The 21,898-nt window shown below is 35.8% G+C and overlaps 1 protein-coding gene across 2 annotated transcripts in view; it reads left to right on the plus strand.

The window, feature by feature from the left end:
* The first annotated feature begins 1,879 nt into the window (after positions 1 to 1,879).
* Positions 1,880 to 21,898, plus strand: part of MBNL1 (muscleblind like splicing regulator 1) — a 244,817-nt gene continuing 224,798 nt past the window's right edge. The window contains exon 1 of one of the 2 annotated variants that reach the window (XM_031957537.1): positions 1,880 to 1,973. The gene's annotated coding sequence lies outside the window, so the exon portion shown is untranslated. The remainder of the gene's footprint in view (positions 1,974 to 21,898) is intronic. The other variant, XM_023500855.2, reaches the window with a different exon arrangement.

Here is a 21,898-nt window from a genome sequence, read left to right on the forward strand (position 1 = left end):
ATCCATCTAAAATATCATTGGAATTTGACCCTGGATGGATAAACTTATGTAAGGAAAAAGAATATATCAAAAAGGAATATTTATACAAAGAATTCCAGGAAACAGGAGCATCAGGGAGCATGTTGATAAAGCTCAGTGGAAGAAAAAGATGGAATAATTTTATTATTGAAGTATACTATAGATACAGACCTTCTTTTCAGAAAGTATATGAAGTTTGGTTTTTTTAAAAATCAGATTTAATGACTAGTGTGGAAATATATTTAAAGTGATTGTGCATGTATAACCTATATCGAATTACTTTCTGTCTTGGGAAGGGGGAAGGTAAAGGAAAAAGGGAAAATCATTGGGAACTCAAAATCTCACAAAAATGAATGGTAAAAAAATATCTTTACATATAAATAAATATAAACAACTAAATCAAAATAAACTTTTTTTTTTAAAACCAGGTTTACAAATTCAAGAAGGGTGAGGGAGACCTTGTTAAGAAATAGCTTATTTGAGCCAAAAAAAGTTCAAGTTCTTAGTGGAGTTTTAAGATGTTTATGAGTGTGATGTGACCTTAATAACTTCTAAGAGTGAAACAATGGTAGTCTTTCCATATTCTGCCTTACTAGATCATGTAAAGTCTTTTATTTCTTTAATCTGAGTCTTTACATTTTATAAAATGTCTAGTTTAGGACTTTATATTTCAGAAATGACACTGGTCAGTAGGCTACTATGCAGAAGAAGGGAATAATTGATGAAGAAGCTTCTAATCAGTGTTAAAATTCAATGGACTAGGTAAATCAATGTCCTGAGAACATGGCACTTTCTGGGAGGAACACACAAAATTTTGAGATATAAAGGGGATAGAAGTTTGCATGGTTCCTATGCTTTGGCCGTGGTCATCTTCTCAGCTCTCCTGAAAATCCAAGCCTTATTCCAAGTGTATCCCCATGCATTCCCATGCATTCTTGCTCACACTCATGCAGACACACGCCACTCATGGCTTCTGCTCTCTGGGTAGCTCAGTAGTGAGGGAGCAATCTGAGTGCTTTCTTTTGCTTGCCCTGGCACAGTAATTGTGCTTGTACAATCCCGGCATAAGAGATGAGCTCGGGCCTTTAAGACATCATTTATTTCATTTTGGTCCCTGTTCTTACAGTTTTTCAGTGTTTTCTTTTCCTACCATAATGTGACAAGAGTTTAACTAATGGGAGGCCGAGTCTGGCTCTACAAAAATAAAAGAAAAAAGTTCCCCAGCTCTAGAGCTCACACCTGACTGGTAATCTTACTACTGAAGCTGGGGGAGAAGATAACTTTTGATAAGAAAGAGTAGCAGTTTCTCAATGCTCTATCTCTGAGTAGCAGACAGCTATTCTGGAGGCAGGAAACAGAAGACCTGGGGACAAGAAACCTCTATCCAGATTCCAAGAAAAAAAGAGTTTAGCAAAGCCTTGCTCACCTCCCATTCCTCCCCCATTTCTCCCCTCTCAAAGCAGATGTTCACTTTCAGATTAATATTTGGATCGCACCATGAATACTTAACAATAGTTGATTTTAAAGTGTGTCGATTCCACTCTCCGTGAGCTCATCACCTTTCGATTGGAGACAAAATCTATTTCTTGGTGATTATCATGGGGGAGAGAGATCTTTAAGGGAAATACGATTTCTTTACCAAATATCACAATTTAATCACTGACTTAAAAAAAATCATATATACATGCAAACCACAGCCTGTTGCCGTGGTTACTATTTTAAGCTGTGAGTAGTTAATTTCATGTTCTCTATAGGATTTGAAAAGCATAATTATTCTGGTCTTTCACTACTTCCTCTTTCGTTAGCCCATCATCATTTACTGGGAGGGGGGAGGGAAGAGGAAGAGAATGTGGTAATTAGTTGAGACTATACTGCACAGAACACATCTCTTTGAGAGCTGGTAACATTAACAAACTAGGCAGCTTTGCATCTTAAAGTACAACAAAGGCAAACAGGTAAGAAGGCAATTAAAAAAAAATCTAACAAATTGGTATTTGTGTCACAACGGTTCCATTATTGGCCAATTTATGGGGAGGAGGTGGAACTGCTTGGAGAGGGGGGTGTTGATGTTTTTCATGGAAATATGTTGAATGCCCATAGATCTCATATTTTGAGTTATGAAAAAAACAAATAGAAAATTCCAAATTCTAACTGTGTTTTCTGATTATTTTGACGTTAATCATAGAAATGCATTCTTTCATATTGCTGAATTTTTTTTTAATTTTGAAAGGACTTTTTGAAAATTTTCTTGTCTCCTCATTTATATCAGATAGTACTTTGGTTTTCCCATTTTTGTATGCTCTTGGCCAAACAGACAGATGTCTTCCTTCAGCAAGTCTTTGGGTATTTGTTGTTTTTCTGCTAATCTATTATTGACTTTATTTTCATAAAGAAAAATACAAATACTGAAGCAAATTCAGTTTCTGCTTTTTCTGTTTTCTTATTATTGAGACTTTATAGAAAATATTTCTTAGGATAGAGAAGTGATATTACAAGTGAAATCCTTATCTTTTAACATATTTTCTGTTCTTAAGTGAATATGCTTCCAATAGCCACTGATATTTAAGAATTAAAGATGGTGCAAAAATTACAACAAAATTCTCTGGGATTCTGCCTCTGGATTCCTAATTAGTTTATAAGCTCAAATCAACTTGACTGTTATCTGTCAGTAGGAAAGAGCTCTTCAATAAATTTGGCAAGAAAAAATAAGTGTTTGGTTTTCAGTGACATGCCAATGGACCTTCATATTTTTTTCATTGATGGAGTTTTCTGAAATCATCTCTTTAAAAAGGTGTTTCTTTGAGAAATGCCATGGAATTGCTATCATTAATGTTTTCTTTTCTTATAATCATTGACCATTAGAGGGAAACTGAAGTAAGAAGCTAGTTTCATTTTATAGTTTTCTTTTTTATTATGAATTCAGTCTAGCAAATGTAAACACTTCAATATGTATTTTTTTTAAAAGTTGGTTGTATATGAAACCTCAAATTTCTGTTCATATAGTTTGCTTTCCTTATAGATTAACTGTAATACAGTATTTGTTTTTTAAAAGATAGACTATTTGTGTATTCTAAACATTTGTATTTTGTGTTTTTTAAATATAAGAACCAATAATATTTCTAATTTTTTCTCTACTTTAATAAAAATAAGTTTATTAGTGCATGTAACAGTAGAGAAATGGCAAGGAGGGGGTAATTCCTGGGTATTCACCTACAAGTTTGACTAGTTAAGTTTAACCATACTTTGTAGATTCATCAGTAGTAAAAGATGATAGGTATAAATCTTTAAAATTTCAGGATCAGATGAAGAGTATGCTAAAGACTAATACTTAACATCAAGATTTTGTTGAGATTAAACCTGTGTTCTTTTGCAAAAAAAAAAAAAAAAAGATAAAAGTGTGCCTTCTGCCATCAATAAGTGGTTTCAGCTAGAGATACATCCCTTTTTTTTGGAGTTAATTTTGCAAATGGTAACTGATGCTGTCTTAACTATAGAACATAGAATGGAGAATCAAATAGTCTACCAATATCTTAATGTAATTATGATTGCAGTGTATGTTCACATAAATGGCTACTGTTTGGCTTTAGGTAGGAGGAAGTCGATTATTCAGTTGTTTTGTTGTTGTTGCTTTAAGTATGGAGATGGAAATTCTAGAAAAAAATTCACACATTGAGTTGTCAGAATTTCAGAGTTAAATTGATGGTGATGTGAAAATCTCGATTTCTATATCCATAATTTTACACTATTTGTTAATTACATTGGACAAATTTTGTGTATATTACACAATTATGTTTCTTTTGCTTCTATTCAAAATTGAAGCATTGTTTTTTTAAATTATCAGGTTTTTCATTCTAATAAATATTTAAGTGACTATGCACTTTAATAGTGTTTTACACACAGCATTTATTCCCATTCATGTGTTTATATAAATACACATTTTTACAAGATGTGCCACAGAGAAAATCTGCCACAAAAGAAAGTAAGCTGTGGCCCAAAGTGAGTGCAACTCCAAATCAGCATCTGTATTGTTCAGAAAGGTAAAAACTGCCACCCACAATTTAGAATATTATTTATTCCAAGGTCAATTTTGAATAATGATTTCTTAGTTGTGAAACTTTTGTATCTTCCAGCTTTTGGCCAATGGATTGTTTCTTTTTATTTTGGAAAAAAATATTTGGAAAACTTAAGTTTTAATACTGACTATACTGATGAGTGTTCCATGAGACAAAGATGACTGAAAAGGCCATTTTAACCATTATGAGGCAAAGGGCAGGAAAAACTGTAATACTGCTTCGTTCTTTGGCATACTTCACAAAGGGCCAATATGGTGGATCTTCCCACAGAAACAAATGTCCATGATTAAGTTAGACTTTAGATAGATCTGCACTTGGAGACATTAGTATTTAAAAACTAGTCTTGAGTTCATTTTAAACCTCAGGCAGTATAAAGTTTGAGAGTGTTGTGAGAATTAGAGATGCAAGGTTTCATTCAAACATGCTTATTTGCCATTAATATCCAAAGTGAAACAGACAATTGAGTATTTCCCGCCAAAATTGTAATAGGGTGATTGTTAAGCCCCGTATTGGGATGATTTATCACTGTCTTCGAAAATATGGTTAACCCCATTATCAATGCAAATTTCTTCGATCATATTTTAACCCTTCCCCTTCTCCCTACTTAGAGAAATGATTGTGTGAAGACACAGTTTAGATTTTTCTTATAACTAATATGTATACACATATACATGAATACACACATATGCATAGCCATATGCATATATTTATCAATATATTTAATATCAATATCAATAATATAAATATCAATATATTTATATAGTCTCTTTCTATCACTGTCTCATACACATGCATATATATCACATTATATGTTATATACACATACATATATGTTATGTAGAAATATACACTTAAGGCATCATCGTACCTAGAAAAGAAAACTTAAAATCTGTACAAAGGAAGTAAAGGAGCAGACTCTGGATTGAAAAAATGCTTTTAGTAAAAATAATGTTGAACAGCAGAGCAATTGGCAGGAAAGCTTTGATGTTTATTCTTTAATATATTGATATTGTGTCAGTATCATATTAATGCTTTTTATTCAAAAGGTAAAACACATATCTAAACAATATATCTTTTATCTGGCATTAGAAGCATATATCTTCATTAAGATAGAATATTTAGATTAATTTGGTTCGAGGAAGCAGTCTAACAAGACCAGAAAAGGGGTGGTTGTTTTTATTAGATTTGAGTATTTAAGCTTTAAATACTAAATGTAATCTGAGTTTGTACTTGTGATAATTCACACAGCCATTCTACTGGAAAGAATAAAGGCATGGGGCATATATATTTTCTATATTTTGCTTTGTTTTTTTAAAATAGATATTTATTCATTTCTGAATAAATCTCCTAACCCATCATATTCAGTGAACCTTCCTTCTTCATGAAGGTTTTTTCTTTTTTAAAAAGGGGAAAAGCAATGTAGGAAAATAAACTACTATATAGAGAATATTTATATCCCTGTGTGTATGCACACACATGTGTGTGTATATATATATATATATGTACATATATACACACACACATATATATATATATGTGTACAATTTAACCCTAAATGTGAACATATGCATATGTATGTACCTGTGCCTACATATGCCTGCATAGTTGTAAACACATTTATATTTATAAATATGTATGTACACATATTTATAATATTCTAAATTCCTAACCATTTTTTTCTTCAATAACAAGGGAGAAATTGTGGGTAGCTTTTTAAAAATAAAAGAGCAACACAATTTTTAACTGTTTATAGGGGCAGTTAGGTGACATAATCAATATAGTGTTAGTCTGGAGTCAGGATACTTTACCCTGTTTATCTCAGTTTCCTCACCTGTCAAGTGAGCTGGAGAAGGAAATAGCAGACCACTCCAATATCTTTACCAAGAAAACCCAAAATGTGGTCCCAAAGAGTTAGACACAATTGAAAATGACTAAACAACAACCTGAAATGGTAATTTGGGTTGACCCTGCAATGCCCTGAGGTATGCTGATTATATGTATTCACCAAGTTTCAAGATGAATATTTTTGTTTCCAATATTTCCCTAAAAAAACAAGCAAAAAAAAACCAAAACAAAACAACCACCAACTATATTGGAAAGTGAATGTAAATGCTTCAAATGCCAGTTGGGTAATTTCAACATCACAAAAAAGAAGGCATTTGAGTCAGAAATGTAAACTACACAAAATCCTTTAGTCAGTCGATAAGCACTCATGAATTATCTGCTGTTTGACAGGCATTTTGCTAAGTGGTGGAGAAACAAAGAAAGGCAAAAGTCAGGCTCTGTTGTCAAGGAGCTCCCAATATGATGATAGATTCAGGATGGAAGCAGCTATGGATCAAGAAGCTCTATACAAGATTAACTGGAAACAATCAACAGAAGCAATGTGATTGGTTAAGGAGGCCTGGAGAGAGCTCCCTGCAGACAGTGGAATTGTCTGGATTTCACCCTAAAGCTATGAATTGAGAAGGGAACATCATTTTTTGTTTTATCTCAAGGATCAGTCCTAGATCCTGTCTTGCCCAATCTCCCTTTAATCTGAAGTTGAATGCAAATAGGGGACTTTGGCAAAGATGATGAAATTCAGTTGGAGGACAAGCCATGATACAGGAAAATACATAAGTCATCTGATCAGTCCCAGAAACTAAACTTCAATGGAGAAGGGGATTGAAAAAAAGTTAAAAATTAATGAAGGGAAAAGTTTTCATCAATTTCTATATTTAAATTTCAAAAATTCATCAGGAAACTTCATGGATTCTTTAGATTCCTTATAGGAGAAGATATGGAAGGAACTTTAAAGATCATGGAGTCCAAGCCTTCATTTTCAGATAAGGAATCTGAGTCCCAGAGATAACTAGTGAGAATTAGATGATTAGATCCATTGCTAAACAGTCCAAGAAACTAGATTTGAACCCAAATCCTTTTTGGTCTAAACTAGAGTTATTCCTCTTTCCCCCATACTCCCTATGTTGACTCTGCCTTATGGAAATTTCATTTGAGTCTCATGGTTTGTAACTTTGGCTGTATAGGTGAGATTTCATGCTTTGCCAAATCCTTCTAAACTTAGAAACAAAGTTCATTTCCTTCTGGAAAAAGCACAAGCCGTTAAGTTGCCCTGGGTTTGTAAAAACATTAGTCTCAAGGATTTTATTACCAATCTTTCTTTTTCTCTCTGGACAAACCAGCGTGGTTATTTTTTCACACATTAGTTTCATTCTTAGTGATCCGAAGTAAACAAATTAAGGAAGGAACAAGGCAGAAGTTCTAGCTGTTTAAGTCATACTTAATTACCAATGCATCCCTGATCTTCAGGTGCCAGAAAAGTCCCGATCATGAACACTGCTACCAATTCTGTGCCAAGTGATTCATTCAGGTGCATACCTCTGAGGCAGAACCTCAATACAGATCTTTTTTGCTCCCACATCTACTCTTCCATTCACTCTCTTGAACTAGCATTGATGGCTTCCCCCAATAATCTCCATGAACTCATAATTATGATCATCTTCAAGATGTGACTCAAATTTTACCAACTCCAAGGAGCTTTTCCTAATTGGTCCTAATAATAATGACTAATATTGATAGCAAATTTTAAGCATTTTGCAAAATGCTTTTCAAATATTGTCTCATTTAATTCTCACCACAGCCATGTAAGATAGGTCCTGTTATCTGGCAGATGAAAAAGCTGAGACCATTAAGAGTGTAAATGACCTGTTTATGGTTACTCAGCTAGTATATGTCTGACATCACATTTGAATTTGGCTCTTCCTGATTCCAGGTCCAGCATGCTTTGTTTCCACTGAGTCATCGGCTGCTTCTTTTACTTTTATTCTGTCATTGATTTCGTATTTTCTTTTACTTGTCATCTACATGTCACTTTGTGATTTTTCTCTAAATAGTTGAGGGTGGTGTAAATGTGCTTCTCTCTGTCACTCCCCCTCCCCAATTCCTGTCTGACTGGATTGAATCGGATGCGAGGAGTTGATTCATTTTTATGTCTTTTTCAAAATGGCTCACTTACTGTTAAGTATAGATTTCTCTCGGCCAGGGATGATTCATTCATCAAATATTTAGTGAGTGTGCACTACATGTTCCCTCAGTGATAATCCAAACTTGGGGAGCAGGTTGGGTAGCATCAAGATGAAAAAGACCCCACTCACAGGATCTCAGAATTGGAAGGGAGCTGCTCAGATCCCAAGTATTCCATATTGCAGCTGTAGGAAAACCTCAGTGACATCCTATGTTCTTAGAGAATTCAATACCTGAGATCCTTTCCCTGCTCATTTCTGCCCACTGTCTTCTCTGGCTTCTATCAAGTCGCAGCTAAAATTCCTTCTTGTGCAGAAGTCTTCTTCAACCCCCTCCCCCCAATGCTGGTGTTTTACTTCTGAGATCATCTCCTAATATGGGTTATTTGTGCCTGATCTGTGGTAGAGCCTTCTGAGCTCAGATTGGTCTGACCAAGTCACAGTCAGACACACTGGACTCCAAGCCAGGGATCTCATTTTGATCTTTTTTGAGCATGAAGCACGACTTCTATCTTCAAAATTATAACCCTCAATTGCCACCACCACCAGGTAACCCTATTGGTAGTTCATTTGTATATAGTTTGCATAACGTCTCTCCTATTAGAATATCACCTCCTTGAGGACAAGGTCTGTTTTTACCTTTCAGTGTATCCTGTTTAGATGTTTAGATTAATTAATAGATATGTAATGAATATTTCTGACAGTTGCAGAGGGGAAGAATCTCTTCAAAGATCTTAAAATAGTAGGAAAGATAAGAAGTGTGGACCAATAAGTATGAATAGAAGGAAATCACATTTTCAGAGTGTTTATTATGTATAGGGTGCTCTCCAGTGCCGAGGCATAAGGTCAAGTACAAAGCAATCTTCTCAGTTCCTTTCCTCAAGTAGCTTATATTATTTTTGTCATTTGTCCTTCATTCTTGGAGAGGACCATGCTATCAGGGAGGTGAGGCTGTGACATGCAAGTGAATTAATTGAGGGAAGATAATATACCAAAAATAGCTGAAAAGGTAGTGAGGGCATTTTGTTGCTATTCATTCATCTCAGTCACATCTTACTCCTTGTAATCTCCTTTGGAGTTCTTATGGCAAGATATTGGCCGTGTCTTTCTCCTTTGACAGACGAGGAAACTGAGGCAAACAGTTCTGCCCATGATCACATAGCTAGGAAGTACCCGAGGCCAGATTTGAACTCAGAAAGTTAAGTCCAAGCCCAGCCCTTACTCTACTGCATCACCTAATTGCCCACTGTGCCTCCTCCCTGGAGGCCCTTCAACATGTGTGTTACTATATTCAATGCCTAGTAGGATTTCTGCCATCTTGTAGGTACTTGACAAATCTAATAGTGATTGATTGATTGATTGAAGGTGATATTTGAGCCAGACCTTGAACTATCACCTCATTAATCAAGTAGCATTTATTAAGCATATGCCATGTGCTAAAGAGTGTGAAGATGAGATGCTGTGATTCCAGAGAGTACGGTGCCCTGAACACAGGAGCTTACTGGGAGAAGGCTGAGATGAGAAAAAGGAGCCAGAGAATGGACTGGAGTGTTTGCTTTAATCTTAGTTTGCACAATAATGGCGCCAGGCCCTCCCTTTGATACTTGCCCTTCCTCCACTGTTAGCCTTTTGATGCAAGAAGGCGATATTCATGTATTCTTGGTTTGTAAATTCCCTAAGTGAAAGAGCCATTCAAGGTTGGGATTTTAACCCTTGCCCAAAGTTTCTATTCTCACTTTAAGATATCGAAAACTCACACGTTGTGTGTGAGACTGATGGCCTGCACTTAAGAGGAAGCCCTTTTCTTTCACAAGAAACAGGAAGTTGCACACATGCCGGGACATTGCTGGTCATATTAACCATAGCATGGCAATATATTTTTCGGTTCCTTTTTTTTTTTTTTTTTTTTTTTAAAGGTTCATCATAAAACCCCTTGGCGGGCATTCTCTGGTCGATAGGGAGTTGAGCTGGGAGTAGGGAATTTCAGCCTGCCCAGGGGCACATCCTGCTTGAGAGATCGTGGGAATCTCCTGGGCCTTCAGGATCTTTCTCTGTCTTAGTAGTTGAGTGGGCCCTGACCTGCAGTAACAGAAAGTGTTTCCTCACCTAGGGCTCCTTAATCAAATCTCAGGTCTAGACCCAAACACAATATAGAATATTCTCTGTATTTCCAAGAGTTAGACTGGCATGATGGGAAAGGCTTCTTTGACATCCAGGTATTCTGTGTATCTAAGAAAAACAGAATGGGGGAACACATCACTTCGGTGGGAAGGCGTTATTTTCAGAACCTCAGAATAGAGCTTCAGTTCCACTTTTGGAATTTGTATATGTGTGATCTAACTGATTCTCCCTGGTCCTCAGTTTACTCATTTGTTAAAAGCATAGTATTGGACATGGGACATTCTGAGTTCCTCTGGACTCTGCCATTGCTTCATGTGCCTCTTCCTTTTTTCCATTGGGATCTTTTTCTCTCATTGGTAAGTTACTACCTGAACCTTCACTTTGAGAAAAGGTCTGGACCAGCTTTGCCTTCCCTGTAGTTCTCCTCTCCCCATCCCCACCTTTTTCACATTCCCTTTAATTTTGTGAATTGTTTTCCTTTAGTAGAATGTAAGTGCTCTGAGGGTAAAGATTCTTTTTTTTTTTTTTAAACCTGTATCTGCAATGTCAGCAGTTTCCCATATGATTCTGCATTGGACTAATCTTTTTAGACCTCAGTTTCCCCATCTGCCAATCTATGAAGGATTGGACAATTTGGCCTGGAAGGCTCATTCTTGCTCTGTCTACAATCTTTCAGTGTCCTTTATATATAGCTTATATTTACCGAGAACTTGAGTCTGTGCTCTTGTCCCAAAGTAGAACATATACTCCTGGAGTTCCCTACTTGTCTTGGCACTCAGCATTCCCAGTCTAACCTTGTGCCTGATCCAGAGTCAGTACCGGAACTCTGCTTGGTTTGAATTGAACTGAAGAACTGCTCCCTGGTTTTAGTAATAAGAAACAGAAAAAGCCTGAGGGTACTTATTAGCGGATCCCAGGAAAAGCTGGGTTTTCCCTCTTGGGTTTCTGGCTAAGAACTAACACTGCTGATTCCATTCAAACTGCTCTGCCTGCATTTCTGAGTTTCCCCTGCCTTGTCCCTTGGTGCTGGTTATTTACTATGTGACACTGCCTATAAATCTATTTTAAGTTAGGGCCTTCCCAAGAATTAATTATAAACAATATCTTTTCTCTTTAAAAATCCAAATGCCCTCAAATAATCACATTTTTAGTTTCAGAAATTAAATCCAGATCTGCCATGATTTGCTAATATATGAGATTTTCTGGGTTTGGGGAAGATCCTTTTGGGCAAAATATAGGCAGAGAAAATGGAAAGCAACTTGTCTGAGTATAGTGTAATAGAAAATGAAGTCAGAGGAGCTTGCTTTTGCCACTTCCCTTATGACTTTACTTCTTTGGAAAAAAGAGGGTTTTGGACGTATGTGCAGAGGGGAGTACTTGGAAGGCACCATTACCATTTCCACTCTACTTTTGCAGTCTCAGAACAAGAAGCCCACTTGTGCCATACTTTGCCAGGCTGAGAATCCATTCAAGATTTCCTTGCTAGTGAGGGTGTTCTACTAGTACCAAAGGTGAACTTATCTATTAAAAAGAGCAGAATTCTGGGAGGATGTGAGCCTGGATGCCTGAAGAAGATGTTAATGTTAAAAAGATACTCCATTTACTACAACATATGAATAGAAACGGTTTGACCTAAAGAATTACTGTATCCATAGGAGTATGACACAATATATGATGGGATCTTTCTATGCAAATATGTATTTATATGGACACATACGCATAATAACAATAGCAAATATCTTATTTGTCTTTCTGTATGTGTGTGTATATATATATGTGCATATATATACTGTATATATATATATATATATATATATATATATATATATACACAGTGTCTTTCTGTACATATTGTTGTATGTCTATATGGAAGCATAGAAATATAATATTAAGTAATTTATCTTAACATAGCTATCTAAGGCAACTAGATGGTGTATAGGATCGAGTTGGGTTTGGAATTAGGAGGAAGAATTAAAATCTAGCCTAAGGGGATAGTTGATAATATGGTCTAAAGCTGTAGTGTCAGACTTAAATAGAAAGGAAGTCAGTGAGCTGCACCAAAAAGATCATATGGGCCCAATGACTTGGGAAAAACAAAAACATATATTAATACTATCTGTATTTTGTTGTATTTTTGCTTGCTTTGTTAAATGTTTTCCAATTACGTTTTAATCTGCTTTGAGCCTCATTCCGGTATTGTGGGTTGATGTCTGTTTGATACCTTTGGTCTAAAAGGAAATTATTGGCATGGTTAGGCCAGGACCAAACCTTTGTGCTTGTGGAACTATTAAAGCTCATGTAAGAATTTTCAGTGCTTTGCTTTGTGTTAAGCTACACAAACAATAAATAAAAATTTGACAAATTATAAGTTGATCTATTTTGGGGGAAGAGCTAGGAGATCAAGAACAATTGCATATTAATGAGAGAGAGAGGGAGAGTTCATGATCAAAGGGAGTTGCTCCTGGAAAAGAGAAGATGTTATCAATGGGCAAATTTGAAGGGCTCCTCTGAGAGGAGAAGGGTTACCTTATATGCCATCTCTAAGATTTGGGCAAAGGAAAGAACAAAGGGGATGATTTTGTGTGTAGTTAGAGAGCAGAGACAACTTTCAAGGACTGACCATAACATATATATATCTGTATCTATGTCTATATCTTTATATCTCATCATCAAACTCTCTCAATTCTCTCTCTCTCTCTCTCTTTCTCTCTCTCTCTCTCTCTCTCTCTCTCTCTCTATATATATATATATATATAAACATCTTCATTTTAGTCACTTACAACTGATCTCTGCTCTGATTCTCACCTTGCAAAAATATTCTTGTTGGCTCCCAAAGTGTTTTTGGTTTGAAGGTCATGGACAAAAACCAGAATCTGAATGATTTCCCATGGTTAGTTAGGGAAGGCTAATTGGGAGGATTAATCATAGCATGATTAAATTCATGTTGGGTTATCATGGGGATAATGAGATCTTCTTCTTCATCACACTTCCAGAAAGAGATACTTAGAATGCCTCATCCAGAGCCAAGGAGTTTCTCTGTCCAACCCATTTCACTTTTCTGCCTCTTGTGAGTTAACTTTGCTTGAAAAGATTCTTTTTTCCCCAAGTGTAAAATGTGTGTCTTTTTAAAGATAATTGTCACCTTCCTGAATCCCAAGCATTTGTTACTGACTAAAAAACTCTTAGCCACATATAATCACTATTATTTACTCAATTTTGATGTTTGGGAATCATTTTGTAAAAATCAGGCAAATAAATAAGAGAAAAAGCCAATGAAACTACATCTGTGGAGGATCTTTGGTTATAACAGAGATTCTCAATCTCATTCTACCTCCATTTCCATCCTTGATATAATGTGTCACACTGGATTTGAATGAAATTTTAGCTGTGACTCTAATGAGGAAACTGACATCTTCTGCTGGTGTTTTTAAAAGGCCAATAGTGGGATTTTGTTTTGCATGGATTTTTTTCTTATGTTCTCTGTTTTTTCTCCCATGAATAAAATATTTGGGAAAGATGGTCAAAGAATGGTTTTCTGGCCACCTGTGCACATGTGCGCGTGCACGTGTCTTGTTTTTAAAGGGTCTGTTTACTATTCACTGAACCTCCCCCTGACCCAGACAATCATACTGGCACTTTAAAATCGGCTTCAGAGGCAATTGGGCCCTGGATTAGTTCATGACATTCCTTTTGTTCTTTCTTTGTATCATGAAGGCAAACTCAAAGGAATGCCATAGTGGATTTTTCCACAGCTGTATTGCTACTTTCAGCAATGAGGGATCATGGGATCTTAGCTTTTGAGCTAAAAGAGACCTTAAAGGTCATCTAGTCTGAACACACTCATTTTTATAGATGAGAAGCCAATGTTTAGAAGATAATAAGATGATTGGGGGAAAAAGTCAGGATTGAATATAGGTCTTCTGACTCATGGAGTATCATTGAGAAATGTGAAAGGTATCAAGGAGTGATATCACTTCTCTAAGTGGCTCTCTTGGTATTTTATGATCTCCACCTTGTTCTTTATATCCACTCTTTCCGGAGACCCAGAATGCTCTCTTTATTCTCAGCTCTGCCTCTGAGAATCTCTCTCCCATCAGATTTCTATGCTTTGAAAGTCAACTTTTCTCAGTTATCTAGGTATTAATGTTCCCTCCCTTCTCAAATCATTTTGTACCCACTTAGTAAATACTAGAATTTTTTTTTTCCTTTGAGCTTACTCCAGTTCCCCCTACAGGGCCTTGAAAGTAGAAACTATTTGACTACAAACTCCAGGACAGTGCCCTGCATGTAGCCCAATAAATGCTTATTGAGTTGGCCACTAATCCCTCACTTCTTTGCTTTGACTTATTTCCCCTAGCATTTACTAAGTGCAAGAAAGGTCTTGGGCTGCAAAGGTGATCAGTACTTTATAGACGTTTAATCCACCATTGTAAACAGGCCATTACTTCCAGAAGCAGGCCTTGGTGTGTCTGGAGAGTAAGTCGAATTGCTGGCTCCTCTGGACAAGGCCCACTCATGCTCTAGACAAGCCTATGGGAAACGGGCCAGAGGTTGACCACGTCCTAATAGATAGCATGCCACAGTTTTGGCTCCTTTCCTTTTGAGTGGACTCCTTTGAACGGAGGTGAATGGCTGAGATTGGGCCAAGTACCAAGGTGAGTAGAGAAAAAGAAGCAGGAGAGTGAGAAATACAGGCTGATAGTATTGGCTGCTCTACCCGTCAAGGGGCCTAGATGTCTGAAGTGGCCATTGGCCAATGGAGATAGAATTTTACCATGTTCTTTTTTTTAATCACATGATACACAAAATAAACCACAAATAGTTTTTCTCAGTGAGGAAGGAAAGTTAACTAGTTATGCTATCATGCAATACCCATGCCTTCCTTATCCCTAATGATCCTTTTTAACTCCATCATATAAACTAGATTTTGGTGCCCAATACATTCTAGCATCTCCCAGGTGTCATTGAGAATTATAAATGAAGAGAATGACCTATTTAAGGAATCTCTCAGTCAAATTTGCAAGCATTTTGTATGAATAAACACATTTTCTGACCAAAAACAATAATGAAAGCTTAATCTGTCCTGGTTAAGCCTTTAAGTTTGGCTTTCTTTAGATTCTTTCTCCATAATGTCCGGTTTTTCTAATGTGGACTATATTCTTTATCTTTATCTTTAAAGAAATTTGTAGCTGTTAAAAAAGTAAAAGAGAAAAAAGTGATTTTCAAGAAATGGGGGGCAGTTAAGCAGCATTATATGGAATGGACTTGATAGGTAGTAATTAAATAGTATGGGCACAAATGGAGTCTTTGTTACTTTGTAATTTGAGGTTATTGTAAGCTAAAATTTCAGTGTCATCCTACTTCTAATTAGTTTGAGTTTATGTATTTTCATTGAGGTTCTTTTCTCTTTCTCTGTGTTTCTGCTTTTTACTTTCTCTCAGCAATTAATAAAATCAGTAAACTTATTTTTAATTAATTAAATTATTTTAAAATAATGTGTCACATTATATCCACAAAATGGTTAGCAAACCATCAATAATTTATAACTCCTTCATTTTAGGTTGTTCTAAATCTTTTCCCAATCCTCCCAAATGTTTTCTGATAAGTAGTTTTGAAACACAAAGATTAAAAATACTAGGTGTTTTTTTTTTTTTAAATAATTTTATCGAAAAACATCTAATTTTTCATTACTCAAATTCCCATTTATAAATTACTCATGTCTTTTCAGAGAACTGATCTTAAAAGAGAGGATTAGAAAGAACCCAGGAAATTAAAAAAAAAATTAACAAATTAACACATAGAAAAGCTGCTAACGTTGTATGTGATGTTATCCAGACTTAGACTCTGAGTTTTGCAATGTAATGGAGGGAAGGGATGTGTCATTTCCAACAATGGGGCCAAGTTTGTGCTTTATGATTTCACAGTATTCAATTGTTCTACAGTTAATACTGTTTCTAATTATGATATTATGTGTTTGTAAAATGGGGATAATAACACCTCCTTGCAAAGCTGTTTTGAGGATAAAATAAGTCCATATTTTTATAGTGCTTTATAAAGTATAATTGCTATTATTGTTATTATATGATTGTACATATCATTTTCTTGTTTCTGCTCATTCACTTTGCATCAATTCACATAAATCCTTTCAACTCTTTCTACCTTATTCGTGTTTATTGTTTCTTATAATTCAGCAAGAGTTCTTTACATTCACGTTCTACAATGTAGAGAACCATTCTTTCCTTCATTTGCTTTCAATTCTTTGATGCCATGAAAAATATTACCATAAATATTTTGGTGTATATGAAACCCTTCTTTCTGACATTAACTTCCTTGGTATATATGTTCAGGAAGGTAATCTCTGATTTAGAGAGCATGAGCATTTTCATAACTTTATTTGCATAGTTACAGATTGCTTTCCAGACTTATGTCAATTTATAACTCCATCAAGTAATACATAGCTATTTTCTCAGACCTCTCTAACACTGACTATTCTGGGTTTTTTAATCACTTTTTAAACCAATTTTCTGGGCATAAGGTGAAACCTCAGGATTATTTTGATTTGCATGACACTTAAATATTAAGGATTTGGACAATTTCAAATATTTAAAAAGTAACCCAAAATGTGGGGCTAAAGAGATGACAATTCCCAAAGCCAATTTGCTAGCAGGAGCTGAAGGATGCAAAAACTTCAGGTTTTTGTCCTCTTTACCCCATTGTTGGTGGAGGTATATAGGAACAGGAAATGGATAAAGATGAGAAGAATAGAAGAGGTTTCCATCATCCGAAGTGCAGTGGTTGGATCTTAAGGTGAACTCACCAATAGACACTCAGCTTCATGACCTAGCAGGCTTTGGGCTTTCCCTAGAAGCTGGTACAGTACTTGATCCATAATAGGTAATTAATAAATGCTTATAGATTTACTGATTACAAAGGCACTATTCTGGAGAGAAAAGGAAACAAGGAAATGCAAATAAAGAAGCATTCAGGTTTTAATTTTCAAGTTTGGTATTGTAAAATAGGTCTTCATTTCTTCAACTCCAACATTCTTTCCACTGACATTTGCTGTCCCACTATTACCATAATGTCAGCATGGGCATATTGGAAAAACAGGATGAGTAATTTTCTTCTCATTTTTTATTTTTCTCAATTACATGTAAATTTTTTGTTACATTTGGCTTTTTTTAATTTTTTGAATCCCAGATTTGCTTTCTCTCCCCTCCCTTCCCTTGAGAAGGCAAGAAATTTGATATAGATTAATCATGTGAAGTCATGCAAAGCATATTTCCATATTAGCTGTGCTACAAAAGAAAAGACAGACAAACCACCCCAAGAAAAATAAAGAAAGCAAAATAAAATATGCTTTGATCTGCATTCAGAATCCACCAGCTCTTTCTCTGGAAGTAGATACTATTTTTCATCATGAGTCATTGGAATTATCTTGGATCATTGTATTAAGAATAACTCAGTCATTCCCAGTTGATGATTTTCCAATATTGCTGTTACTGTGTACAAAGTTTTCCTGGTCCTGCTCACTTTAGTTCGTATCAGCTTAGACATATCTTTCCAGTTCTTTCTGAAAGAATCCTATTTGATATTTCTTATAGCACAGAAGCATTCCATCACAATCATATATCCTGATTTGTTCAGTTATTTCCCAATCGATGGCCATCTCCTCAATTTACAATTCTTCGCTACCATAAAAAGATCTGCTGTTACAAATCCTCTTGTAGATATACTTCTGTTGCCTTTTTCTTTGATCTCCTTAGGATACAGACTTTGTACTGGTATTGCTGGATGAAAGGGTATGTACAATTTTATAGCCCTTTTGGGCATATTTCCAAATTGCTCTCCAGAATGGTTGGATCAGTTTACAACTCCACCAACTGCCCATCAGTGTCCCAATTTTCCCATAGATCCTTCTAATATTTCATGTTTTCCTTTTCTGTCATTGTGAGGGAGTTTTCACTTCTATCTTCTAATATTTATCCCAAGCTTGGAAGCAGGAGTTCTGACTAAACTTGGGAAATAAATGAAAAAAACATAAACTGAAGCCTTGGAAAATAATCTTCTTTTGGATATACCCTCAGGAACTTTTTGATTAAAGCCTTTCCAGCTCCCCAGAAATGAAATAAATATACCATAGCCCATGAAAAGTGGGAATTCTGTACTAAATAATATTGTAGAATTCCAATAATATAAAAATGTGGTAATTAATTCACCGTCAATATTGTCATGACGATGGTTCTTGAAATCCGAGTCCCATTTAGAATTTAGGAGACAAAAAATGTAATATCCTTCCATTAGCACCACACTGGCAGCTTCATGGCCAGTCTTTCTATGAGCTGATCCACAGAGATGTTTAGTGATCAAGGAGCAATCACATGTGTAGAAGAGAGTAGTGAGTGAATATGTGTCCAAAGAGATTCAATATGGCAGGTGATCAAAGGAGCAGAGTTTGAAATAGTGAATGTTTTAGCTATTGGTCCTTCTAGGAGAGGTTACAACATAAGCTAAAATCCTCCTTAACATTTAAAAAAAGCATTTAAGAAACATAAGCTCAGGGGAACCTCACAATCATCTGTGAGCCGGATCCATAAGTATTATCATCCCATTTTAGAGATAAAGAAACTACGGCTCAGGAATTCAAGTTACTTGAAGGATCCTTCAATCTTGCTTCCTAGGAACTTAAAGCACAATACCTTTATCAGAGAGGGAGCTTGCCATAGAGGGTAGATGGTGAGATCAGGGACGTCTAGTCTGAAGTTCCCCTTCTGATAATTACAAGCTGCACATTATAGGTAATCGATTAAAATTCCAGTGCCTCCGTTTCTTGATTGATTGCCAACAGTCCCACAGCTTGTAATTATCAACAGGGAGACTTCACCCTAGATCTCCTTGATCTCACCGTCCACCTACTATACCAAACTCTCTCTCTGATAAAGCTATTGTGCTGTAAGTTCCTAGGAAGCAAGATTACAAGATTTTCAAGCAGCCTGATTGCCCTTTGAGAAAGTCTCTCCAGAGCTCATCAGAACTTCCTTATGGTCACTCCTTATGCTGAGCCTGCTGAGCTTCTCTGGAAAAGCCAAAGAAATGGGAGTGAAGAGATATTTTCAATCTAAAAAAGCAGATTTTGTGTTCATATAATTTATGACTTATTAAGCAATTGTGCCCCCACATTTATCATGTGACTAAAAACATTTATCCCTGGAAACTCTATTGGAAATGTCATCTTGTTCTAAGGCCAGCCCATAAAAGCTGAGTACTTCTACTTTCTCCATTTTATCTCCTATAAGTGTGAACTTACCATCGTGCTTGTCTTTGGGAAGCTCTTTACTTATCAATGTCTTTCCTAAATGTGACCTTCAGATCTAAGAGCAGTATTCCAAATGAGGTCCCATCTGAACAGAAGAAGGATCGCCACAGTCATGGAGGGGAGATGGGGAAAAGAAATGACAGTTAAGAAGCTGAAGTTTTCAGGGAGAAGGAAATGGGGAGCAAGGCCCCAAATTCCAGCAAAGTTGAGTAAATGATGGCTAGAGTAAGGGTCAGAAGGTCATCAGGACCTTTGGAAAAGGTGAATTTTAATGAAATAGAAGATAAAAACTAGCACTGGCCAAATTGGATACATTCCCTTGCAAGATATTCCTAAAATTAATTATGAATATTGTTTTTCCAAAGACATATTTACATATTTACAATATGTAAATGGCATGTCTATGTGTCTTTCTTTCTCTTAGTTTTTTCCCCCTTTCCCTCATTTTCTTGGTGTGTCTGCCTCTTTCTCTTTGTCTCTGTCTCTCTTTTTCTGTCTCCCTCTCTTCCTCTCCCTCTGTTTCTCTCTCTGTGTCTCTCTTTTTCTCGGTTTCTCTCGATCTCTGTCTCTCTCAAAACTGTTTTAGTAGCATTGTCTAACTTTACTTTTATCAGTGGGAAATATATGTATGTATATGTGTATTATATAGTGTCTATATATTATGTATAATATAAAAATGAATATTATACATAATATATTTGAGACATTGCATATATTTATATAAATATATTTATAATATACACACACATACATAAAACTTTATTGAAAAATGCTGCTTTACATAAAAATTTTAAAAATATTCTTTAATAAATGACATCTTATCTTCAAATGTCAGAAATTAGAAAACTTGTTTCAGTGATTTTTAACATTTTTCAGTTACTTTTGAGGACATTACCAGTACTTTTCTTAGAAATTCAGTCCATTCCTAGAATACAGTTCACATTGATATTTTTGGCTCCTAGAGCTTCCCAAGTTGAAATAATGAAATTGAAGCTGGGTGGTCCACAGGAGAGATACTAGATAATGTTTAAATAATTGTGATTAACTCCTAGTATCTTGACCATGACAAGGAATCTTTGATAGAGGAAAGTCTGGACCCAAATTATGTATGTATGTATGTGTGTTTTGTGTATGTGTACACATGCATGTGTATTGATAACTGGCCAAATTATTTTGAAGTTTTTTCCTTTTTTTAAGCTTTTATTTTTAAAACATATGCATAGATAATTTTCAACATATTCCCCTTTGTAAAACCTTGTGTTTTAAGTTGTTTTCCTTCCCTTTTCCCTCCCACCTCCCCTGGATGGCAAGTAATCCAATATATATTAAATGTGTAATTCTTCTACACATATTTCCACATTTGTCATGCTGCACAAGAAACATCAGATCAAAAAAGGGGAAAAAAGGAGAAAGAAAATAAAAAGCAAGCAAACAACAACAAAAAAGTGAAAATACTATCTTGTGATCCCTACTCAGTCCCCAGAGTGTTCTCTCTTGGTGCAAATGGTTCTCTCCATTACAAAACCATTGGAAATGGCCTGAACCATCTTGCTGTTGAAAAGAGCCACATTAGACTTTTTTCCTCATGCCCACTGGGTCCTCATCATCCTGTAAGATTAAATTAAGTTTGGACTCATATCTTCATTCTTTCATTGAATAAACTTTTATTAAGTGTACTGTGTGCCAGGAAACTTGTTAAGCCTAGGGAGGCAAAGAAGTAAAAAGTCCCTTCCCTCAAGATGCTTACAGTCTGATAAGTACCCTTTATTCCTGGGGCCTCTCTGAATGGAGTATCAAACACAGATTTGTTCCACAAAGCTAAACCTTCATTTGAGGAGGGCCAATATGTCAATTGGCTCTTCATATTTTATCTGGTTGCACTCCTTTGGACATTTTCCTCTTGTCCTTAGCTGGGTACCTTCCCATTTTACCTTTTTCTATCCCTTTAGGGCAGAGACTGTTTCTTTTTTGCATTTGTATCCCCAGGATTTAGCAGAGTGCCTGACTGATTGACGATAAATATGAATGTGCGTCTTTGTGTATAGAGAGGCAGTTTGGCATGGTGGAGAGTGAGCCAGTTCATAGTAGAAGACCTGGCTTCAAACCCTTCCCTTGCTTCCCACCAGCTATGTCATCCTGAGCAAGGTCAAACATCTCTAGTTTCCTCATTGAAGAATTCATTGTAGACATCAAGAAAATCACCAGCCTGCTCCCTATTTCTGTTCATGTGTATGTGTGTGTGTGTGTGTGTGTAAATATAAACGTACAGATATACCCCATACATATATAGGAAAGAAAGCCCCCTTCAGATTCTGAGGGCCTTACTTTGTATTTTTATTTTTTTA

Source organism: Sarcophilus harrisii, chromosome 3, assembly GCF_902635505.1.
Source record: "Sarcophilus harrisii chromosome 3, mSarHar1.11, whole genome shotgun sequence".
NCBI lineage: Eukaryota > Metazoa > Chordata > Mammalia > Dasyuromorphia > Dasyuridae > Sarcophilus > Sarcophilus harrisii.